The sequence below is a fragment of the Balaenoptera musculus genome, chromosome 1 (genome assembly GCF_009873245.2).
Source record: "Balaenoptera musculus isolate JJ_BM4_2016_0621 chromosome 1, mBalMus1.pri.v3, whole genome shotgun sequence".
NCBI lineage: Eukaryota > Metazoa > Chordata > Mammalia > Artiodactyla > Balaenopteridae > Balaenoptera > Balaenoptera musculus.
The window spans coordinates 167,447,893-167,474,659 of NC_045785.1; the positions used below are offsets into that span (position 1 = coordinate 167,447,893).

The window sequence follows — 26,767 nt, forward strand, 5'->3', positions numbered from 1 at the left end:
AGGAATTTTCTATAAAAAACGTAAAATTTTACATTTTCGTTTGAGTGCTATCCTAAAAAATACCATATCCTGGATTATCTGACCTTTTGAATTCAGTGTCTACTACATTGTCTGACCCCTTGTGAATTTAGTAGTCTATATTAGTATGTATGTCTAGGATTTTCATGGTGCTCAAGCCAAGCTGGGCTGTTTTATTGTTGAGCTAAGGGAGGTGGGGAATGAGTGGCAGCCAGTGCTCAAATGATGGTCACTAGCAAACGAAGGCTAAGTGATGTTAAGGTCATCTAAAGGAATGGACGATTTTTAGTATTTTAAGTTGAGAAAGTGTGGGGAGAACAGAGCCATCCCAGGATACCCACAGTTTTCCAGGCATGCTTAATAGAAGGTAACCTGTGCCATGGTATTTAATTTCAACAAAAGCAGCACCATTTGACATATTAAATAGCCATTCATTCAAATTGTATTAGTCCTGAAGTTTTACCTATATGTTTGTTTGATTAGATTACTATCACTTTAGGAATTTATACCTATTTTATGTTTGTATGTATTAAGGAAGCACTTGATAAAAAAATTTAAATTCAAATTGGGTTCTTCAGAAATATTTTCCTTTAAAAGAGATTCACACATTTCTCAAATTTAAGAAACATTGATTTAAAATGTACATCACATGTAGAGGAAAGAAATGTTAATATTCTTTGGTAACTTTGTAGCATCATGACTGTCACTCCAACATTTATAAAATTAATGTAGCTTAGCGGATGATTTATTTTAATTTAACTACAGAGGTGTCCACTGTGATGCTGTTTATGATGGCAACTATTAGAAACAATTTAAACTTTTATCATTACAGGATTAATTGAATGAGAAACATTATACAATTGACTGTGTTTTACACTTTGAAATATTATAGATACATTTTTATTGACTTGGAAAAATGTTTACCATGTATTGTTAGGTGAAAAGACTGAACAACAAAAATGATATATAATTTAATGCTATTTTTATTAAAAAATGTGTTTGTTTTATATGTATGTGAAAATATATGCATGTGACAAGGCCTGAGAAAACACATACCATGGGTTTTAGAGTGATCTTCTCTGGACTACGGGTTATGATTTTTTTCCTCTTTTGGTTTACCTGTATCTTCTAACTTTCCCACACTGATCAGGAACTGCTTTTGCAACTAAAAATAATTTAAATTTTAAAATATAGTTTAAATGTTCTAAAAAATTGTCCAAAATAACCATTCCATTTTAAAAAGAGGCATCAAGGAGGACTCTCATCAGATTACATACAAAAAATTAAAGAGTGGGTGAGGCAAAAGATGGTCCACAGATTTTGATAATTCTTTGAGAAATATGAAATACTATCGGAAATATTCATTGGAAGTAACAGGATGGGGCATCACAAAACCACACCTGGGAGTAACTTACTTAAACACTAAAATGTGGATCTTTTCATACAGTCTGGGATGTAATTCTACTCTTTTATCTTCCCTAAATGAAAATAACAGAAACTACTAGAGTCAGGTCGCAATTTTCTACTAAGAACCAAAGGCATTTTTTTCGAAAGACTGAAGTTTTACAGTCATTTCCTGATAACTCATGGTCATAAAAAGGAAAATCCTAATCATTTATATATTTCATCATTTTGAGAAATAAAATGGCATGTATAAATCCAAAAAAGTAATGCTTGAAATGGTTATCTATTTTCCCCAATTATTCCTGTTAAAAATTTATAAAGTACAGAAAATTTCAAAATACAAGCCAAAACATCCATATTTTTACCACTCAGGGAAGATTGTTATTAACATTTTAATGCATATAGTTTTGGTCATTTTCATTTTTATTTACATTTTAATGATATTTGGATTTAGTAAACATACTGTTTTACACACTAATTTTGATTTAAAATATCCTCAGAACACTTTTCTGTATCAGAAAAGTCTTAGAAAACAAAAATGTTATTTCATAGTGATCTTTTATTAAATAATTTTCAGGCTGTTGTATTTTTGTTTAAATTTTATATCATAAATAATACAGAGAAGATCATGTCTGCGTATGAAACTTGAGCATCTCTTTGTTTTCTTAGGTTAAATTCCAGAATTAGGGTTGCTGGGTCAATATGTAGGCAGTTTAAAGATATTTACACATACTACCACTTCTGTTTTCCTTCTGATAGACTATATCTGCTAATACACCCATCCTTGTTGAATACATACAGTTTTACCCAGCCCATGCTAAGTACCTTGAAGGAAGAAACTCTGGAGATTCTACTTTAATTTCTGTGCACTTTTGTACTTTGTATTCAGATATTAAGAGGAAATAGAAGAGCTATAATAATTGTATGTTGTTACAGAGCTTCATTACTGATCAGAAAGAATGATTGGAAAAATCTTCCCACCTCAGTTTTGCAGATGGCAGAAATCAAGTTTGACAGTTACCAGAGCTGACAACTCCTCACGATACCATTTCTGAAGAAAATGGAACACAGGACAGGGATCTTCTATCCCTTTGCCTTTGACAGAGTTATTTTCCAGATTACAATAAACATCCCAGGATGTGCTATTGAACTCAGTTAGAAATAAAGACCCCCAAGGCCTGGAAGCCATTTAATTGCTATTCAAGCATTTCTGGAAGTGCTTGGAGCCTCTCACAGGGAGGAAAATACCCTTTTACACAAGATGAGAGAATTGCTAATAACAGTGGGTGGGAGGAAAGCCATTTTTAAAGATAAGAATTGGCTTGGGATGCCGGAATTAAAGCATTCAACGTGTCAGGTCAACCTTTATATTAAATTATAAATATTAACAGTTTCCTTTTCTTCTAAGAAGAGGAAATAGTTTTATGCTTGTTTGTTTCTTTGCTCATTTTTAATGTTGACTAGCCATTCCCTGACCTTGCCCCATCCCCGCCTCTGGGGATGTCATAGAGTAACATTGCATCTTTACACCAAGCTATACCTTATACATCACAGGCACCCCCAAATGATTGGATGCCAGCCTTGCTAGCCCATGCCCAAACCACAGGGTTAGGTGAGCAGTGGGGTAATATATGTGTGTCCTACTCTGCAGCTACACTTAAAGTCTTCAAGTGCTTTGGCTATTTAATGCCTATCTCTGTTTGTAATGTTTTCCCCACAGACCTAGAGTTCCATAGGGGCTGAGTCTGTCTTTCTTATTCACTTTTGTATCTACTACACAGAAGTACCATTGAACTGGCAGCGTGGAAGATAAGAGCACGTGCTTTCCCGTAATCTTACCACCACAGGGAATTCATTTTGGTTTTTAACCTTTGCCAATTTGATAGTCAAAAATGGAACTCATTGTGTGATGCTAGTGAAACTGAACATAAACTCATTTGTTTATTTTTCTTTTGTAATTTGCCTCTTTGTGTCCTTTGCATATTTTTTCAATTAAGAACTCCTCTTTTTCCTGTTGATGTGAAAGAACTATCCTTTTTTTTTATAAATTAAGGATAGTAACCCTTTGTCCACCATATATTTTATAAATATTGCATCCCTAGTATATTATTTATAGATATTATAATATTAATTATAATAATAACTATTATTAATTAATATAATTAATTATATAATAATTAATTATATAATAATTATAATTAATATAATTAATTAATTATATTAATAAATATTATTATTTTTGATATAGAGAGAATTTTAACTTTTTTCTCAAGTATCAATATATTGTTTTCCTTTCTGGTTTTTGCTTTATGCTTAGAAAGCCCTTCTCTACTAGTGTCAGTTCTTATCTTATTTTCTTTTAATGGCTTAATTTTAAAATTAACCCAACTCACTGAATTCAACAAAATATTGTTTCAAGAGCTTTTATTAATTTCTTGCCTCAAATAATGTAATTCGTACAGTTGAATTTTTATATTTCCAAGCTTGCTTATCTGCAAATGTCATGATGATAAGGACTCCATACTGGAATGTCTTTCTGTTGGCCCTAAATTCAAAAGAGGAATAACTCTAATAAGTATCACTGTGTCCCCACTTGACTTCCTCCTTGCATGGAGTCACTTCACAGAAGCCTTGAGAAATAATGTCGACTTTTTCCTACAGTTTTTCTTAAAGGGTGTGAGGCAAGGGTTTTACTCTGAATGGCATGAGGAAAGCTTCCTAGAAATACTCTCTGGATAGTTTCCCCTTTCCCCAAAATTCCCCACGCAGAGTGATAGGTAAAAAATATCTACCACAGTTGTTCTCATTCAAATAATCCCTTCTACTCACTATTTCACAGTTGTCCTATCCCTGTTCCTCTGAGACTAGCTGCTAGAGAATAAAATTTCCACTGTGCCTCTCACTGACTGTCTGGAGAACTTGCCTGTTATCCAGATTTCAGTGTGACAAAGAGCATGAAAGGTGACATAGAAATCCAGAATCCTTTCCTTTTAGAAAGTAGAGGAAGAGTTCCAGTTTCTGGTTCTGCACATAAGATGCTTGGAAGTTGCCACTCCATCCTAACAACAAGTAAAAAGCTGAAGAGAGTGAAAAAGCAGCAACTCTTCTTGGATCTGTAAGAGAGGGCGGACACAGGGCACACTACCAACTGTCTCTCCCAAGGTTGGAGAGACAGACAAGTCCATACAGGGAGTCCAGGCTCTCCAGAGCGGAGACTCACAAGCAGAAACCACTGCAGGAATCAAAAACCTGAATGGCAATTGATGGATTGCTGGAGGCTCAGCATGGACAAGTCTAAGAATTAAAAACGCCAGGGGGGGCCGGTCATCGAATGGTACCCACAGCATTGTGAGATTCACCTCCAGGAGCTCCACCAGGTTCCCACAGTAAATACCAGGGGAAAATCTCCTAGTGCTTTCTGCAGGGGGAAGGGGAAGAAGAACCGTTTTGAAATACACCAGAGCCCTTGGTTCTTCTTAACAAGGTCTGCCGTGAGGGGAAACTAGTTAACCAGAGCCTACCCTGCTGGGGTATTATTATCAGAGCCTAACTGACCTGGGGGAAGGGAAATAACCCAACTCCACCCAGCTCTAGACATCCTGCCCCAACTAAGGGGGAGGAGAAAACCTGAGCAGCTCTTGTGAAGGTCACAGCCCAGGGGCACAGGCTCGCTAAAAGACTGAGACCTAATCATAGACCTATAGAACGCTTCCCCTCCCACCTCACCACCATGATACTAAGGCCTGTTTAGAATAGTTCCTTTTACCCTGTACCTTATGTCTGGCTATCAACGAAAAAATTACAAAGCATATCTAAAGGCAGAAGACACAATTCGAGGAGGCAGAACAAGCATAAAGACCAGGCATGGCAGGGATGCTGGAATTATCAGACGGGGAATTTTAAACAACTATGATAAAGAGGCTAAGAGCTTTAAGAGATAAAGTGGACAGCGTGTAAGAAAAGATGGGTGATGTAAGCAGAGAGATGGAAATCCTGAGAGAAAAAGAGAGGGAAAAGTTGAGAAGGAGGAAGTCTACAGATACGGATTTAGTAATAATTTTTGTTGCTATCACAAAGTAAAGCTACTCTTCCTGCACAGCAAGTGATGGTAATTTAACGCCACCTTTGATGAAATGGTAATGCTCATAAACTCTGCGTATTAAATCATTAAATAAAGCCTCCTTCACTCTGATTCTCTTACAATGTCACTTATTACACTATTCTCAAAGGAAGATTTTTGGCAATAAGTTTCTTGTCGTGTTCTATAAGCTTTCCTGGTTCTGTTGTATTCAAAGTTGAGTGTACTGATGGCCAAGCCCCCAGCTAGCTCACGTAGCACCTTCGATCTAATTTTTTAAAGAATTGCCCCTCTTAGAGATGGATACCAGGTGAATTCCTTGAGTGCAGGAGTGCAATCTCAGCCCCTAGGCCAGGCTCTCTTTTTCAGGGCACACCCTAAACAATTGTACAGATTGGCAGGGATCTTGATGCCTCCTACTTATGTGGAGAACATGAAGTTGGAAAGTGGCAACATGGTGGGCAACCACCAGATTCATCATGAAGCCACCGTGCTAATTTCTTGAGCTGGATGAACCATGGCTCTGATCAAAAATTTGGGGCGTTTTTATTCTTGCATAGAAGGCTGATACTCTGAACGAATGAAATCATCATTAAAAAACAAGCTATGCCACTTGGGTCCTCCTCTTCCTCAAATACATAATTTTTTTAAAAAGAAGTTTCTGGTTAACATAGTATAATTTTTGTTTTATTTCACCTGTATCAAAACAATTTTTGATATGCTTTTATATTGGGAGACTGAAGAAGTCTACATTTATTTTTAATTAGTGCTATGTCAATTACAGCTCCATTCATGTTAAAAAGTACAAAAAGCCCATAAAAATGTTCCTATTCTCACTCTCTAAGGGAGATACGTGGAGCACTGTGGTTACACAAGTATCTGTGGAGAGAATGCACCTAAGACTGGTAGAAAATACCCAGCCAGCCTGGAGCAGGGTCTGGCTACTGAGTTGCCTTAATTTAGCGTGAATTTCCTTGATACCTGATTGCTACCATATCTCTTTGACTTGTGATTTGGCTAGACTTTGTTTTTCGGGACCATATGAAACACTTGGTAAGTCTTTATGGAAACAAGATACTCTGCATCCCTCCAATTTCCTCTTCCATATCTTTGGATTTGTTGATGGGGCAGAGAGAACGTAGAGTCAGGTGGGCCAGACACAAAGGAGAACTGTGGGTCCCAGGCCACCTGAGCACCTTGGGGAGGATCAGGCTGTGGAATGCACTGCATTTTTGATGAACTAGTCATGGGGAGCAAGCTAAAGGGCTTACTTGCTTTGTCATGGTAGGACTCAGTTGGGTGTGTGTGCCAAGATGAGAGCCATGTCTGTTCCCCTGACCAAGTGGACTTTCCCATGGCCCTCACTTTTGGTCTTAACCTTATTCTGCTCACTGATGTCTTTATGGCTGCCTGTGGGTCCTCTTAGGTAACTCACAGTTCTTTGAACCCTGGCTGATGGCAGAACTACTGGTTAGTGGTGCCTGATTAGTTTTGTTCCCTACTCATCAATAAAGATGAAATCATCCCTATTCAAGATTGAAGGGACCATTCCAAACTTTTAGTTATACTAGATTATGTCTTATAAAAGAAGCTTTATGTTCTCAAGGCATTTATTACTATAATCATTAAGACTGGCAAATGTTTCCTGTACTTCACTCTTGTCTCAGGTTGGTCAAGTCTTTGAGAGGGTTTACATCAGATTCACTTTATGGACAGGTATTGTGTTTGAATATCTATGCTAGCTTTAGACAGTCACACAGAAACAAAGATCAGAGAATAGTTCATTAGAAAGAATATTAAACTAGGTATCAAAGGACATTAGCTCTGATTCTGGCTGACTATGAACCTTGAGAAAGACCTTGACTTCTCTCTTTCGGGTGCTTCATGTATAAAAGGAGGAAAAGAATGCTTGCCTTACCCACTTCAGAGCCTTGTTCTGAGAATCTTAAATGTGAAAGTACTTTTGCAAACTATAAAGTCCTACGTAAATTCACGGTTTTCTTATTAGGAGGCCCTGCTACCTCCCTACCTGAGGGAGCCTTTAACTGATCTTCCCTGGCCCCACCCATCACGGGCACTTCTGCGGCTCTGTTTAGAGAAACACAATTTATGGCGGCACAGATACAGACCTGGATCATGGGGTCACTGCTGTGTTTCCATTACAAACACACAGGCTTCAGGCTTCAGCCCTTTCCACATGCTGAACTTCATCGGAGTCCCATGTGTTGAGAGCCTTCTGGAAGAGACCCAACAATTACAGAGCAGTGCACCATACAGACTTGGCCTGAATGTAATTTCAGCCTGAACTTTCTGGGGTTTGTTATGGGGTCCCATCCTGCAGTCTTTCAACATGAGAAACTCTCCTGGGCGTGGAAGTTTTGGAAATTCTTCAAGATTGAGGAGTACCGCCTCTAGGATGGACCCTTTAGCCAGAATGGACCTTAAATCTCATTTCATGAGCCTGCTGCTTTTCTGTGTCTGTGTGGCCTTCTACTTAAAATGAATAACCAAAGTATATAGTTTTAAGTACAGTGGTTTCTACACTCCTAGAGCTGATTTTTCCTTTGCCCCCCAGGTTGATGGTAGTAAAATAAATGGATCCAAATGGATTTTGCAGAGATAGTCAAAAAGCCATGCCACCTTGGCCTCTTTTGTACAGTAAGTACAGTATAAGTAACTGCCATTTAGAGAGGATACGACCCCAAGTCAATTATTGATTGCTTTAGCTCCTCCTTAGGTCAGCCAACCACAGTGCACATTGTATTCTAGCACCCAGAACGTGACCATGGAGAATGAGGGGCACATGTACACAACATTCTGCCAAGGCAGAAGTGTCAGCTCTGGCATAGAATGAAAAATGGAACTGGGGCTCTGATCTACAAGTCAGGTTTCCATGAACCTGTGTCTTTTGTCACATGGTTGTCCAGTGTCTCCATGTGGTGACATTTCCCATGAGTCCAGGTAGACACACAGACCCAGGGGAAGGCTGGGAATGAAAATGAAGTCAGTGGTATTCATTTGTCATCTTCCTGTGGTGACCGTAGCATTGCCATTATACTGACAGCGTGGAGCGGCCCACACCGGGGCCCTTGGTTCATCCTCTGCATCATGGTACCCTTCCTTCATCTTTTCAAGATGCCTGCTGTGTCTAGTGACGTGGCTCTGCACATCATAGGCGTTCGTTTTTTTTCTTTTTTTTTTTTTTAATAACTTAGGTTCTCCTTTTAAAAAAGCAGTAAGCCGGGGCTTCCCTGGTGGCGCAGTGGTTGAGAATCTGCCTGCTAATGCAGGGGACACGGGTTCGAGCCCTGGTCTGGGAAGATCCCACATGCCACGGAGTGGCTGGGCCCGTGAGCCACAACTACTGAGCCTGCGCGTCTGGAGCCTGTGCCCCGCAACGGGAGGGGCCGCGATAGTGAAAGGCCCGCGCACCGCGATGAAGAGCGGTCCCTGCACCGCGATGAAGAGTGGCCCCCGCTTGCCGCAACTGGAGAAAGCCCTCGCACGAACCGAAGACCCAACACAGCCAAAAATAAATAAATAAATAAATAAAGTAGCTATAAAAATAATTCATTACAAAAAAAAAAAAAAAAAAAAAAAAAAAAAAAAAAAAAAAAAAAAAAGCAGTAAGCCAATAATTCCCATGGGAAAGTGAACCCTTTACATTAAAACATAATCTTCAAAGAAGCACATGGCACATGAATTAGGGGTTCCTCAGGAGACCTCTATTCAGGCAGGAGTGAATAGGTAACTCAATTCCATAGGCGCACATGGCACATGAATTAGGGGTTCCTCAGGAGACCTCTATTCAGGCAGGAGTGAATAGGTTAACTCAATTCCATAGGCCAGAGTTTGGTAAAATTTCTGTACAGGACCAGGGCCAGATGGTAACTATTTTTGGCTTTGTGGACCATAAAAGGTCTCTGCAGCAAAGGCTTAACTCTCCATTGTAGCACAAAAGCAGCATAAACAATACTTAAATAAATAGGTGTGGCTCTATCCCAATAAAACTTTATTTACAAAAATAAGCAGTGAGCCAGATTTGGCTCACAAGCTGTAGCTTATGGACTTCTATTATAGGTTACTGTGCATGGTAATACATGTGTGGACAATAAAAAATTCAGCAGACAATCATTAGTGCCTATTATGTGCTGTTGTAGATACAAAACTGAGTTAAGACTCTGTTTTATGCAGATCCATTATCATTTTCTGCCATCCAGCAGGGTGGGATCTGGTCCCTCGCTTTCAGTGTGTCTCCCCAGCATGCTTGCCTTTCATCACTGCCCCTCTCCTGTGTCCTTCTCCCACTCCATCTGCCCAATGTGCCTTGAGGGCAGAAGATGGTTATTTCATCCCTAAAACAGACAACAGATTCACATTTAGCTTCAACTCATACTGTGTGAGGTACTCTCGCATGCCTTATCTTTAATCTTCAAAACAATCCAGTGAAGTAAACTCCATTATTCCTCGTTTACAAATGACACAGTATAGGCTCAGAGAAGTTAAGACAGGTGCCCCATGGATTCTACACTAGTTGGTAGTGGAGCTAGGGTCCAACCCAGACCGCAAGAACATTACCACAGATGTCCTACATGACAGATTTTCTTTGAGCATAAATAGTTTATTTTGAACAAGAAGAAAAAAGATAGGAAACATCTTTATTTTATTTTATTTTATTTATTTATTTATTCATTTTTGGCTGTGTTGGGTCTTCATTTCTGTGCGAGGGCTTTCTCTAGTTGTGGCAAGTGGGGGCCACTCTTCATCGCGGTGCGCGGGCCTCTCACTGTCGCGGCCTCTCTTATTGTGGAGCACAGGCTCCAGACGCGCAGGCTCAGTAGTTGTGGCTCATGGGCCTAGTTGCTCCATGGCATGTGGGATCTTCCCAGACCAGGGCTCGAACCCATGTCCCCTGCATTGGCAGGCAGATTCTCAACCACTGCGCCACCAGGGAAGCCCAGGAAACATCTTATATCCAAATAAGGGAGCTGGGAAGGGGGCAGCTGGGTGTCCAAGACCACTTTGAGGGTGGGGTTTTGTTTTGTTTTGTTTTGCTTTGTTTTAATATTAACATTGTGACTGTGTGCTGGAAAGGACATACATTCTTCATTCTTTTTCCATTACTTGAAAATTGTTGCAACCATTATGCAAAACCAATAAAGGGAAAACTTTTTAAAAAAAATGTCATTTGGCAGGCAGTGCCCAGCTGAAGAATAGCACAGATCTCATGGGAGAACAATATGCGTTTTGTAAAATTTCTTAAGAGACAATTTATGGTTTTGAGAAAACAAAACAGGAAATTGAATTAAAAGGAGAAACATATTTAAATAATGCTTAAGTGATGACATAACCAACCAGAGTCCAACAATCACAACCTAGAGTCAGGCATTGTCAGCTGCAAGAATTTTCTGGCATTGGTTGGTAGTGTCCAGAATGAAGAGAGATGTTTTATTCTTTAATTGGTACAACATCACAACTTTGGAATAGGCGAAAACTAATTTCTTAAATTGGAAATTTAGGCCTAAATAGCAGGCTCCTGGCATATCTTTACTGAAAACACAGAAATATGACCTTCCTTCTTATGTCATGAATTTTAGTCCTTGTTTCTGAATTGGCAGTTCTTGACCCTGGAATGAATTTAGAGTATGTCAAGTGAGTGTTCTTTCTTTCTATTATCCCATGCTCAATACATCTGGTGGAGTAAGGGATTAAAAAAAAACATCTATTACAAGAAAGCAGGGTTTCTATCAGAAAGAAAGAAAATCAAAAGTCATTTGCTATCATCAGTAGTAAATACACACACACACACACACACTTTTTTCTTCATGTTGCATCCAGTAAAAAAAATGTTTCAAGAAAAGAAAGTTGATTCCCAATTCAAACCAGTATACTACATCTACTACCTTCTTCTATTAATTTTTGTTTGCTTTTCCAAGATCCTTGAAAGGTAGGGGGTAAAGGAGAGAAACTGTGGACACATAAGTTAAGTTTAGATTCTGGATCTTTCCACAAACAGTTCTAAAAGAGGGTTGTTTTTCTTCATTAGTTATAAAATAATACTGTTATAAATGAAGATGAAGATTTTTATACACTTTGCATTTTCTTTTCTCTATTCCACAATATAATTGTATGAGATAGATTTTAGTATAGCCTATATTTTATGGTGAGAATATGGAGAGATTATATATATATATTTTTTCTTTTGTATAGCCAAGTTCTTAACTACCACCCTAATCTGCTTCAAATGGGGATCAAAAACCTGTTCTGTCATTCAAGTGTGATGACAATATAATTAACTCAGTCTTAGCAAAAAAAAAAAAGTATTTCGTGATTTGCTTGATTCTATTCATTTGTTGTCATGAAGTAATGAGGTTGGGTTTATAAACAACACGTGTAATCTTTCTTGCCCAGTCCATTTTGTGATGAATGGCACACATCTCTGCAATTACTGGCCAGGTTCAGCAGTTCAACTGAACACAACTAATCGCATCACGTGGTCATTGGGCCACTCACCATCCAGGAAATCTACTAAACTTCCTTCTCTGGCAGAGGTGAAATCACTTAGAGCAAAAGCTGTATCAGTAGCACCTGGCACACAGAGTATAGTAAGAAAAAAAATCAGCTAAATGAATCAGGAAGCTGAGTAGAAATTAAACATGGCTTAATTTATTCTTACAAAGGTTTGTGTGGTATGGTAAGATATTTGCAACATAGCTGCTATGATTCCTCTCTGTGTGTACATGCCCCTGCTCTTGGCCACATGACTTTCCTTGACCAACAGAATGCAGTAGAAGGGATGGTGTGTGAACCTAATTCTCAGGAGGTCTTGCAGTGTGTGCTCTTGTACTCTGGAAACTAACCACCAGCCCAGCTCTCCTACTGGAGACATGTGTCCCAGCCAACGGTTACCACTAATCTCCAGAAATGTCAGTGAGGCCAACGTAGCCCATAACGCTCCAGTTTCATCACTGGATGACTACAGCTGCATAAGTGACCCTAGGTAACAGAAACAGAAGAACCTCCCAGTTGAGCCCAGACCAAATGGCTGACATATAGAACAATAAGCAAATAAAATGGTCACTCTTGTAAGTCATTATGTTTTGGGGTAGTTTTTTTATATAGCAATAGATAACTGATACCTATTAGCTTTTGAAAGTGAATATTTTTATCTCTCACACCCTTAAAGTGAATAAAAGACAATTTAATAATAAGAAACCAACTAAACAACACCCATTTGAAAAACCTCTTACAGCCGAACACATCTCCATCACATGAGGGAGGTTCTTCAAAGATAATCAGCAGGGGCACTCTGCTCTTATTTTGTTTCTTTTTCTTAGAGGAGTCAGTGATATGAAACCAAATCTGCAGGTCAACCTAGGGGCATTTCTTCACAGACTGAGGACATGTGTTTTTGTTAGATCTATGTTTCATATTGTTCGATAATACATGAAGTGAAAAGAAATCTACTGATATTGTTTTTCTTTGGAATTTGATTTACAACAATAATAGTTCCAGGATAATAAACTTGGATTTGAGGAGTGGTCATTAGGGTAGAGTGAAAACAAAATAAAACATTGGGAGAAAGTCCTTCTGCCCGTTAAGGTATGGAGAACTTAGACCATTGAGGAGTGTGTGGGTTTAAGAGGAGAGAAGTTTTAACTTACTTGATAAAATAGTAATAACATATTGACTGGGTGTAGGAAGAGGTCATGAGCAGTAACCATGTGCTGGAAGTCTGAGGGTCTTGTCCTGGGGGGAAAAGAGCTTCCATACTTTACAAGGCTTATAGTTTTCCTTAGCCAGATTGCTAAGCAGCAGATAATCACTCTCTTCTTATAAAAATTTTGCCAATTTAATATTATATATAGTACAATTACTATATACTTGGCAGTGAATGAAACATTTTTTACACATTGTCTCAATTTCACAACAATTTTACGATGGAAGAAATATGGCCACTATTTTATAGTTAAGGAAACTGAGGCTAAGGAAAGTTGAGTAACTTGCTAATTTCACAGTTAGTAAGGAATTGGTTGAGATCTCAGGCCCAAGATGTCTCACCCCAGAGCACTTTTACTTAACCACAATATTAGATTGTTATCTAGAAATCAGAAGGTGATAAGAGACCCCGGGAAGAAAAACACCCAAAGAGCCATGACATCAATTCATTATAGAATTGCAAGACATTTTAACTAAAAGGTTATTTTGCCCATATCCCTACCATCATGCCACCTAAATCATCTCAGATGAAAATGTAACTTCTTGTGAGGAAGACACTAATTCTCGCTAGTACTTTTTTTTTTTTCTTTCAAAATATGAAGTGGAAGGCTATCCTTGAAAAATCTTTTTTTTTTTTCAAACTAAAACAGTATTATTTTCAATAAGGATTTGCCATTGTATAGAAATATTTTTTGTTGTTCATTTTGTCAATGCTAATCAAGATTGAAACAAATTCAAAAATCTGTCCCAGGGTTATTACTGAAAAGTACCAACAGATGTAAATTTTCTAATAATGCTGTACTACCCTGAGCTATGTTTTCTACTTCCAGTAAAATTGGGAAGACTTTATATCTGAGAAAGCAAATCAGGAAAATAAACCCCCTTCCTAAACTATCTCCACTAAGGAAATGCTCTGTGTTATACCATATTTGCATAATTCTTTTTGTAATTCAACGGCAAGTCACAGTATTCTGTTATAAACCTCTGGAATATAGAGTCACATAAATATGGAGTCAATATGGAGTTGTTACAGATGGCAGATGAAATGAGCTGAGTGGAAAAGCTTTCCAAAACTCTGTTTATGCAACACCAAAGTTTTGATATCAAATCAGTTTAGGGTTTATAAATGACAGTACAATTTGGGTAATGTTGAGAGGTTTGCACCTACATATTTCTCTTGTATTTCTTTTCTATTGCCCACAAAGATAGGAAAACTCTCCAATTCAAAGACAATCAGCTATTAATTGAGGTGCTCTTACCCCATAATAGAAGTACTGATGCTCCATCCGGAAGCAAATCTCTGTTGTAATTGATCCTAAGCTATAGGAAGAGTAGGATCTATGCTATTAATTAATTGGTTCAGAATGCCCTTCTAGCATGCCTTTGACATCTATTAATACTATCTGTTTTCTTTTCAATTGTTGACTTGGTGTAAATACAGACAACTAGGGATAGAAAGAAAGGATGGAATGCAACTGGGGGCACTTTGGAAAGCTTGCATCTTGTGATGAAGTAACATCTATATAGTTGAAATGAAACAGACAACCACTCATGCTGTGACCACTTCAGGTTGTCTTAGTATAATGAGATCATCACAAACGGGGCTTTCAGTCCAGGTGTACTTGACAACCCTGCCTTTGCACAACTGGCCGACCCAGCTCAATTTCCCAATTACTGTCCCAGCTGGCTTTTCAATTATTATTTTCTCAAATTTTGTTTCAGTTTGAGTCATCTTTGATCATTTTGAATATAACGGTTAATATTCCTATCAGATAGGAAGACATGTTTTGGGCAAATCTTTATCTTTTTTTTCTCTTTGGTGATTTTTGGTAAGGTAAGGAGAACAGTAAGCAATTTGAAAATGCACTCCCTCTGTTCCAGGTTGCTGGGGTGTGAAACTTGGGAGAAAGAAGATGAAAGTATGAGATGATGGGTTTTCTCAGCAGCGTGGATGCTGAAATGTACAGAACACATTGTTTACAGCATCTCTGGGCTGCGAATCAGCCGTGATTACAGCTGGCTGGGACAGAGCTGAAAGGGCAGCAGCATCAAAACCCAGATCATTTTTAAAAAACACAAATCCTTTTCACTGCCCGTGGATGAAATGACTGACTGACATGCTAAACCTATTAAATATGTATTTTGAAAATTTTGAAATGAGGAAAAATGCTATGTAAAAATTTTTACAGATGCTGAATGATTGTAAATGTGGTTAAAGATGTGGGACTGGCTCCAACTTTGTTCTTTCGTGGGTTGCTATTAGCTTACATTTGAAATCTCTGTTGGCCACGTACTCCACATTGTTCTTCCAAATGTAATCATTTCTCTCTTTTATCTGATCTCCTACAGTCTCTCTGTTTTCGTCAATATCTGACAGCAATTCCCAAAGATCCAATAGAGTCCACTCTAATATCCTTATGTGTACTCTTTTCTCTCTTTGAAATCTAATACCTTAGCAGTGAAATAATTTATTGTGCTTTATTTAGACTTTTATTTTTTGCATGTGTTTTGATACTATCCTTTTGAAAAGAGTGATTTGGAAATTTAAACCAACTGTTCACCAAAAGTTATGAAAGCATGATTAAGAAATTTTCTCTCTTTTTAAATCCCTTTTTTAAACCTTCATTGTTTTAGAGTGCTATGGCGAATGCCACCAAGTCCATGGGTCTGGCAATGATGGGCAAATGAAGATGGATTTCTTGGAGCCCAGCTAACGGGTAAGCCATACAGAAGATCAAGTGAGCCAGAGAAGTCAATGACAGTCCTATTTTTCTGGAAAACCATTAGATTATGTGCTTGTCCCAACCTGGAGATGTTTAATTTATTGAATTTGACCTCCTGGTGAAATGACGGTGGCACCAACACACTCGCCTAATAAATAAGTGGGAGCCATACTTGCTTTCAAATGGCATATACTGCATTTCTATTTGTCTTGAGTCCTAAAGAAATGCACTATCCGAGAAGAAGTTTTTATGGGTACATTACAGTCTAATATGTGCATTGTTAAATTAAAGGGAAAACTTGTTCCAGTGAAGTAGTTGGCAGAAAACTATAAATCTTGATGGATAGGAAAATATGCCTTTCAGTAAAAAGGAAAGAAAGAAACAGACACGGAAAGCAAGCAAGAAACCCTGCTAAGGACGCCTCAAAAAATCAGGCCTTTGACCAGCATCTAGAATGTTCATCCTTTTCCAGTGTTTATGACCACTCCACTTACATATTGCCATCCTCTTTGCTCTTCCCGTCTATTTGAGAAAATTGTCCCCTGACTGTGCCAAAAATTTGAGGCAAGAATGAAAAATGTTTTGCTTTATTGCTAACCTGTGAAAATGTGTTTTTTTGCCAGTGCTGTGATGGCTGGGATTTTTTTTTTTCTTTCTCACATGGCTCTAATCCTGGCTGGATAGATCTTGACGTGCAAATAAAATTCCACCCTAAATAAGTAAACTATGTTTCTCGGTTGGAGGCTGAAAAACCTTATTTCTTATTCTTCTGCTCACGCAAAATATACTTTCCTCTGCTTGTTCCTGAAGTTCATAACCAGAGTGGACAAGCAAAGGGAATATCCAGGTAAAGGAAGCTGCTTCTTCTTCAACCGACACATGAGAATTTGAATTAAGTAGCCTCTATGGGTTCTTCCTGCAACTCTAAGCATCTTTTAGATATCTGCAGGATTCTCACTCTGTTGATAAACTTTTGTCTGTAGAGACACATCTACATTACTGTACTTAGACATGAGTGACTCTGCTCACTCATTCAACAAAAATGTATTGAGTGTCTTTAAGTGCTCTGGAATCAAACGTGAACAAAACAGTCCACAGAGATAGCTGTCTTCAGGGAGCTATTCAATTTGCTTAATGTTCAGCATTTTAAATTAATTGTTCAACCAATCAATTAATTATTTGACAGTATAATTAATACTGTCAAATACAGGTTGATCGAACCTGCCTTATGTACCACAGTCATGTTACTGCTATGTTAGGTGTTAGGATTCAACTGCACCACCAGTTGATCCCAACTGTCAAGAAACTCTCAGTCTAATAGTAAAGAAAAACATCTAAGCCAATACATACAATAAGCTATAATCACCCCGGTTGCTGGGAGAGAGTGAGTGCTCAGTACTAGTGGGTCATGTGAGTAGGGTAGATAGAATTTTTTAATCTGACCATATTATCTCCAATGGCCAGTATCTCCACGAGATCTCTACCTTGCAACTTCTCCAGATATGCCACATAAGAGCTTGGTATTATTCTGATGCGGTTTAAGCTTTTCTTTCTTACCTATGCTTTACAAAATTTAATTGCTTTTCTGTATCAAGTTTAGTTCATCTCTTAAATTCAGACCCCACCAATTCAAAAATTTTGATGCACCAGATACTTGCTCTAATAATTACTCTGGAGATATAAAGCAGATCAGTCTTGGTTCTCACACACTGAAGATTAGTTATTGAGCGACAAAACTAGCCTAAACATGTATCTTTTTAGCAGCAGGGAACTCTCATAACCAGGAGTTCAGAGGTGGCTTTGTTATGTGAGCACCAGCTTAATTTAGACATAAATTAAGGATAGGATAGATTGAGTATCCATTACCACTGAGTATTCTAAGGATAAAATTCAATAAATAAGAGTGTGATGGCAATGCTTAAAGAAAAGCTACTCTGAAGATACAGATTATTCTGGAAAAAATAAACCAGCATCAAGATATCTTTTATAGCATTTGACATGCAGCTGGGGAATGCTCTTCCTGGTTGTGTGTAGATTAGGTGCCCCTCCTAAGAGCTATCATGGCATCACACGTATATCCTGTTCTAGCCTTCACCATGTGGAACTGTAATTGCCTGCTTTGATGCCAGCATCTCCCACCAGACTGCACACAATGATGGAACCAGTGATATCTATTTGATTCTGGCTGTGCCCATAGTAGGTATTCAATATTTGTTCATTTTGAATGGACTCAACAGCAAAGGCTCTGGCCAGATGTTTAATTATCATTCAGTTGACCTTTATAGCGGTTTCTTTAGCCCTGGTCAAGGACTCCAAGATTATTATGACAGGAAATGGGTACTAGACTTTAAAAAGTCCTACTAAAGCATAAAACTAAAAAACAGTTTTATTACGGGCAAGTATAGGTTTTAAAATCAGACTTACTGATTTTAGAATCAGTGCTTACTTAAATCAGTGCTTACTCTTAAAAGTTTATACTTCTGTTGGCTCTGACTCATCTTCATGCTGGTAGAATTGCCACTTGAAGGGCCTCGTGAAGTTAAAATTGAGACATCAAGGCATAAATTCAAGATGTTTGCCACATTTCAGGCAAAGAGAATGTACCAAACATTGGCAGGGAGGAAATGTCATCTCTTGTCACCTTGTAAACTGCTAATATACCAAGATAAGTCCAAGGATAAAAATCAAAACATTTTCAACAGCGTTCTATTTATTGGTCACATTCTTGAATATTTCATCTTGTCACTATTTTATCCCCAATAAAATATAGAAAGTGGTCTCAAAGATTGTCTTTCTTCCTGTGAGATGGCAGAACCGTTTTTGCTTAAGTTGGAGTAACACAACTTATTTTTTCCTTAAACTTTCTGAAAAATTTTTTTTAATTCCAGCCTAGAATGTTTTTTTAACCTTCCTTCCAATAAAAGTAGTGGATAATGGAATAATCTGTGTATTTATTTATGCACAAAGAACTTATTGAGCACCTACCACGTGTGAGAGGGCAGGAGGAATTGCTGTACAAAAAAGAAATTGCAAAATGATTACAACTGGCTTCTGTTTAGAGGTTCACAATCTAATGGAGATGATAGACATACAAACACACAGCTAGATTAAAATTAATTTGATCAAATTTATCCAGCACTTGCTATGTGCCAGACATGAGGCTAGGCACCAGGAATATAATAGTGACTAAGATGCAGATTCCTACCCTCATGGAGCCCACATTCAAGTTGGTGAAACAGACAATAAATGAGTGAATGCAAAGAAATGATTAAATACATCATCAATAAAGAGCTGATTAACTGTAGGAAGAAAATTAAGAGGGAGCTGTGATAGAGTGGTAGAGTTTATCATCACTGAAGGTGTAATCATGAAGATTCTTGTAACTGGGTAACACTTAGGCAAATGCCTGAAGAATAGTGTCAGTCATGCAAAGAGTTGAGAAAGGATGCTGCAGGTAGAAAGAATTGTCATACTAAGGGCTAATGGTGTGATTCAGTTCAATTCAGTTCAAATGTCATATCCTTGTGTTTAAAACTTTCTGAAACCCTCTAGGCAAAGTAACAGAGTTATACTCCTTTCCCAGTATTTGATAATGTTGTAAATCCTGCAGCCCTGATCTGTTCCACATTATGTTAGAATTATTTGTATATATACTTGACTTTCCACTAGACTGAGCTTTCATTCACCACTGCTTCACCGTACCTATTGCAACACCTGGTGTAGGTGTCATAATGTTTTAGTTTTTTCTCCTTCTCCTTTCTTCTGTCAGGTTAGAAGACATACCAGGTGAGAATATGAGAAGGGTGCAGACTTGCTTGCATAATGCTAATAGAATAATTAATCAAGGTGGTGTGAAAAAAATGTTCTTACTGACCCCACACCCTGAGAGCAGAATAAGTTTCCTTTCTCTTCTACTCTTTTCCTATTAAAAAAAAAAAGAACCTATAATAACCTGTGCCATTGAAGTAGGGAGCCATTGGGAGCAGCAGTGACAACCAACCAGAAAAGGTGGGACCACACGGGTGAGAAACAGAAAGGACATAGAGTAAATGAACGAATGGAAGAAGAGATAGGCAATAAATGGGAACAAAACTTCTCTGTTTTTCTTAAATTACAGGAAGATATTTACGAATGGAGAATTGAGATTCTTGAATCCATTAGAGAATTTGGGCAATTACCTAAATCCCCAACTTGTCTGAAGAATTTTTTTATAAGTTAAAGTATATGATCCCAATGTGTGAAGCTGGACAATATTATATAATTTCCTAGACACTGCATGTTTTATTTACTAACAGTGAATATGTGAACCACAGGTAGCCCTACCCTCACCTATCAAAGATTGGAGGGAAATGATAGATTTGTGAATAGTGGGGGTTTGATAATTTATCAGTGAATGTTAAATAAAAGCTCAAAGCAAAAGCTATTTAATTACTATTATAATTCTATTGGATTGTTTGAAATGAAATTAGCTTTATCAGTCCAGGCTCCTGTGACTGGAAGGAGGAGACATAGATTATAGAGAAGGAAAGCAGTGCAGCATCATTCTATAATTAAATAAAATACTTATGTGAACAATTAGCTGGTTTGGTTTAAAGCTTTGAGTTTTAAAAATATAAAGTGTCTCGAATAATTTAAATTGTGAGGAAGAAAATTTAGGATATCTCAATGGGCAGGAAAGTATGGTACTAATATTAAGAAAATCAGTGTTGAATAAAATAATCTATTAACTTTGCCAGGGTTACTCTTGTGAAAAGTACCATGACTAACAAATTTTATTTTGCAAGATCAATGTCCCACAGCAAATTTATGAAAGCCAATAAAAATGACATTATACTTTTAAACACCTTATATAAAAACTCAAGAGGCTCTGCTTCCAAAAAAACTGTATTATTTAAAAATAAAAACAAAAATACTGTAGTTGGTACCTTGCAGTAGTCAAGACAGCCTAAATCATGCTGCAGTACAAGTCACTTCCTAATACCAGTAGGTAACACAAAGCTTATTCCTCACTCATGGGAGGTGTTACTTCTCAAAATAGCCAAGTAGGTCCTATTGGACTAACCCTACAGCAAGTAATACTTGTAAACACTGGATGAAATTTAAAGAACTAATACCTGAAGGCTCATGAAAATGACCAAACCAGGAAAATACTAGAGTGGAGTCAACACTTAGAAGAAGGGAAGAACGCTGAGTGAGTTTCCAAATCTTTAAACACTCTTAAGGTGACAGCAGTCCCCAGTATAAACTCTGTAGGGCTGAAAATCATCAGACTTAGCGAGAAAATCATCAGACTTCTGGCTTCAAGAACAGACTCCAAACAACATAGCAAAGTCTAAAAGAATGGAAAAGGGAGTCTGCTGCTGTCGAGTGCAGGGTAGAAAGAATTTGTAGTTTGAGTTCCAGCCAGTTTAACTATCTGCTATAAAATGATTAATACTCTTTGAAGGAAATAACATAATCCAGAGTCTCCACAATAAAAAAAAAGTCACAATATCCAGAAAAAAAATTAAGTTTGAAATTAGCAGGCAAGGATTTTTAAGCAACTATTACAACTATGCTAAAAAAAAAAAATAAAGAAAACTATGTTCAGGGACGTCCCTGGTGGTCCAGTGGTAAAGAATCCACCTTCCAATGCGGGGGCGTGCGTTCGATCCCTGGTCAGGGAGCTAAGATCCCACATGCTGCGGGGCAACTAAGCCTGCGGACCACAACTACTGAGCCCGCATGCCTCAACTAGAGAGCCCTCCTGCTGCAAACTACAGAGCCCATGCGTCCTGGAGCCTGCACACCACAACTAGAGAGAAGTCATTGCACCACAATGAAAGATCCTGCATGCCTCAACGAAGATCCCAAGTGCCACAACTAAGACCTGATGCAGCCAAAGAAATTAAAATAAAAAGCAAAAAAAAAAAGTATGTTCATAATTATTGAAAAGGTATGAAATCCTAACAGAGAAATATAAGCTATAAAAAATCAATATAGCTTCTAGAACTGAAAAATAAAATATCTGGAATAAAAAAAAATCACTGGATGGGCTTAAGAGCAGGTTGGAAATGATAGAACAAAAAGATAGTAAGCATAGAAATAGATGAGTTTAAATTATCCAATCTAAACAACAGAGGAAAAAACTGTTTTTTAAAAAGAAAGAACAAAGTCTTAGGGCCCAGTGGGACAATTTCAAAAGGCCTAAGTGTAGCCTCATAAAAAGAGGAGATAGATAATAGAGAAAAAAATTTGAGGAAACAATTACTGAAATTACCTAAATTAATAAAAAGTTTTTAAAAATTAATTTTAGATTCAAAAAGTTCTGTGAATGAGAAAGATATAAATGCAAAGAAAATCAACTATGCATATCATAGTCAAACTGCTAAAGCAAAGATAAAGAGAAAATCTGGAAAGCAGGCAGAGGAAAAAAGGCACAGGCATTCAGGTGAACAATTTGATTAAAACCATTTGTGACTTCTCATAAGTCACAGTGAAGGCCAGAAAAGAGTAGAACAACATTTCTAAGGGCTACATAGAAGAAACTCTCAAAGCAGAACTTTATATCGAGTAAAAATATTCTTTAGGAATGAATTATGCCGTAATAAAGCTGAAAAAAAAGAATGAAATCAAAACAAAAACATTTTCAGATAAAAAGAAAGTAGGAGAGTTTGTCACCAGCAAACCCACACTATAAAAAGTGCTAAAGGGAGTTCTTCAAGATGAAAAAAAATGATCCCAGATGGGAACTCAGGTCTTCAGGAAGAAATGAAGAGTCCTGGACTTCATAAATATAATGTCAAATATAATAGACAATATTTTCCTCTTAATTAAAAAAAGATTTTAAAGTAAAAATTACAATAATTAATCATGGAGTTTTGCAGTGTATATAGCTGTAATGCATGTGACAAATTTAGCATAAAGGACAAAGGAAAGAAGTAAACGGCCATATATATTTGCAAGCCTCTTACATTTTTTGGGAAGTAATGCAATATTAACACTAAGTAGACTCTAAAAAGTCAAAGATTTATATTGTAATCTCAACAACAAAAAATTAATTTAAAGAGATATTGATAAAAATTCAATATATATATTATAATTGAATTCTAAAAATATTCAGTTAATCTAGAAGAAGGCAGAAAAGGAGGAACTAAGGAACAAAAATTGAGGGGACAACCAAAAAGCATATAGTAAAATGGTAGACCTAAATCCAACTATCTCAAAACTGATATTAAGTGTAGATGCTCTAAGCACTCCAGTTAAAAGGCATTGTCATATTAGATTTTTAAAAAGACCCAACTACATTCTATCTGTAAGATATGTACTTTAAATGTAAAACACAGATAAGTTGAAAGCAAATGGAAGGCTAGAGTGACTATCAATATCAGACAAAGAATATGTCAGGACAAGAGATTCCCAGAGATAGAGGGATATTTCATAATGATGAAAGGGCCAATTCATCAGGAAGGCATATATGTGTACCTAATATCAATAACAGAACTACAAAATGCCTGAAACAAAAATTGACAGAATCAAAGGGAAAGATAGAAAAATCCACAATTATAGCGAAAGATTCTTAATACCCTCTTCTAAGCAATCAATAGGACAACTTAAGAAAAAAGATACTACAGATATAGATTTCAATAAACAATGCCATCAATCATCTTTACCTAATTGTCACAAAACACTCCAGCCAACAGCTGGAGAATGTACTTTTTTTCAAATACACATGGAATATTAAATGCTTATATTGAAAAAGAAGGGTCTAATATCAATGACCCAAGAAGTCCTTAAGACCTTTCCACCTTAGGGAGCTGGAAAAAAAAATAATGCAAATCCAAAAGAGGTAGAAAGAAGGAAACAATAAGTACAAGAGTAAAATAGTCAATGAAATACAAAAAAAAGATTAAAAATAGAGAAAAATGGACAATGTTTCCTGTATAAATATGGTGGTAAGTGCATGACTGAATCAAGATTTGCTGTGACAAAGTGAGATAGAGAATGGCATCCTGAAATACACATTGTGAGCATCAGTAATACTTTAATTTCAAGATATCACTCCACTTATTAAAGAAACAAAGTTCCTTATTAAAACCCTTTCCACAAAGAAAACACCAGGCTCAAATGGTTTTCCTGTTGAATTATATACCTCACTTGCATGAAATCGGCTACAGGTTTTGGTGACTCTCCAGGGAAACATTTCCAGAGCTCAACAATGCAGGGGATTTTATGTCTCTAGCATCTCGGTAAGAGACCTCCTTGATCACTGAGGGAGGGCAATAGAGAATTGAATTTCCTCCATGTGGCGCCTCATCCTGGAAGTGACTTGTCACTTCTGTTCACAATCTATTGGCTAGAACTTATCTTATGCCTTCACCACCCTTCGAGGGGTGGGAAAATACAGCTTTTTATTATTTTCAGGAATGAGGAATATGAAACAGGATATGGTGAACATTTAGCACCATCTCTGACCCAGAACTCTTTTTCTATAACCATCTTTGTCAACTGATCAGAAAGTATCATGATCAGTGAGGCAAAATTTTCTCCAAATATTGTTTATTCGGACTGAACTTGAGAATCTGTATATTAAGTTTTCCAGTTCACTTTCTTTCTTTTTTCATTTTTGTAAATCTTTACAAAATTTCTGAACTTTTAAAAAAAGATGATCTTATTACTTAAGGGCATTTCTTTTGCTGAATTTGATCTTTTAGTCTTGTATCCATATTCTGAAAGGACGAGGCATAAAAACAATCTACTTTTGCCATACTCCCAGGGACCTACTGTGTTGTACTGGTGTTGCTCTGTGATGGGGAAGGGCAGGGTAAACAACAACCATCTTTGTCCTGTTCTTTTGTTTAGGGGAACCAAATGAAATCAAATTTTGGTGCGCAGATATAATTTTTTAATTTTCAAACTACAAGTTGGCTAGTGAGTACTGTGTTAGGAAAATTGAACAGGAGCCTTAGTTGAATTTTGTGCAGTCGCTCTGCTCTGAAAAGGCTATGGGAAAAGCCATTGTTTGCCTCAAGTATAATACAAACACACTGAAGAAGGCATTGTCATCAAGTGTGTGGGAAGGTAAGCTTGGGTTGCTTTTGCTGATTTGATTTGCAAAGATTTGCAAATCTTTAGTCTGAGAAAAATAAAGCTGTGCAATTAGTCATCAACACACACGTAGCACTTACAGAACTATGAGAAGTGCCAAGGGGAGGGAAGGCGTTGAACAATGCAGGGTGGGTAGTATCAGCTAGAGGGCCGAAGTACCACGGGAGAAAAATGACACGATGACTTAGAGATCTAACTTTCAGATCAGACAGTCAACCCTGGTTTCAAATCTTGTTTCTTCCTCTTAGTAGCTTTATTACCTGGTGCCAGTTATTCCGGTTTTGTAAGCTCAGTTTCTCCCTCTCCAATATGGTGATAATCGTGCTTTCTTTGGAAGGTTCGTATGGGGATTAACTGTGTCTGCATCTGGGACATAGGAAATGCTCAGTGTATCTAGTGACTGTTATTGTCAAGGATTCAGATGTTATCAATGCTTTGGTTGGTGAATTCAGAAAACTTTTGCCTGAAAAATGTTTTTAATTTGTTGGGACCTTATCATGGTTGCAATTTGTTTCAGTTCTCCTAGTTTTCATGGGCATAGCCAGAAGCAAAGTAGATATGCTTTTTGTAGTTTTCCCTGTTCCTAATTTATTTACATTTTTACACACACACACATTCACACACAGCTCTATCTTTTTTCCTTTCTCTGTGGTGGTTAGTGCGTGACTGAATTGAGACTTGTTGAGACAAAGCGAGACAGAAAATGAAGTCCTGAAATAAACAGTGTGAGCATCAGTAATACTTTAATTTCCATGTTTCATGGTTATGCAAGCCCACTGCTTTGGAATTTCAACAGAACCTTGAACCATCACCAACTTTAATTTTCCTCACACTTCAACCAGTAGTAATTGGGCCCTCCCTCCTGCTGCTGCTGCTGGTGCTGGCATTTTTGTTGTTGCCTTTCCTGTGCTTTCATTCACTTGGTTTAATTCTTTTTGGCAGCTGCAAGAGCAAATGCCAAACTCCTGTGCTTGTCACTGCAGAGCCATGGTTCCCACTCTTGCAGCGCAACGGACTGAACTAAGCCTCTGACTCTTAAAGAAAGTCGCCTTGATGAGATCCCTGGGCTCACCAAGACTCTTCCTTCTCCCAAGCTGACATGGAGAGCAGGCGCTTTAGGGTCAGCTACCACTGGGTTCAAATCCTGGCTCTTCTTCTCATTACTGTAATACATTGGGCAAATTATTTCATCTCTGGGAGCCTCAGCTTTCTCTTTTCTAAAATGAGGGTTGAAATAGTATTTAACTCAAAGAGTTGTTTGGGATTAAATGAGCTAGTGTAGGTCATGTGTGCCTGGAAGGTATGAGGCCCTCAATAAATGTTAGTTATGATTATTTCCATTTCTCATGGCGAAACAGCTGTCCCCTTCAATCACCTCTAGTTACAGCGCTTTGACATCCATGACTAGCTGTTCATGGTGGAGCTTGAGAGCTCTGGGGACATTCCAACACAGGGCTGTGCTTCATTCCCACAAATGGGGTGTATTCATTTCATGGGACAGCTGGAACAAAGTACCACAGACTAGGTGGTTTAAAATAACAGAAATTTATTCTCGTAGTTTGAAATCAAGGTTTTAGCTGGGGCCATGCTCCCTCTGAAATCTAGAATCCTTCCTTGCCTCTTTCTAGCTTCCGGTGTTTGCCAGAAATCCTTGGCTTTTAGATGCATCACTCCAATACCTGCCTTTGTTGTAACATGGCTGTCCCGGGAACCTCTGTGTCTTCACATGGGCTTCTCC

General features: G+C 37.7%; 1 long non-coding RNA gene across 1 annotated transcript in view; it reads left to right on the forward strand.

Moving 5' to 3' along the window:
• LOC118883129 overlaps positions 1 to 15,930 on the forward strand; it is a 184,915-nt gene extending 168,985 nt beyond the window's left edge. The window contains exon 3 of the long non-coding RNA XR_005016925.1: positions 15,854 to 15,930. This is a non-coding gene — a long non-coding RNA (uncharacterized LOC118883129). The remainder of the gene's footprint in view (positions 1 to 15,853) is intronic.
• Positions 15,931 to 26,767: the final 10,837 nt, after the last annotated feature.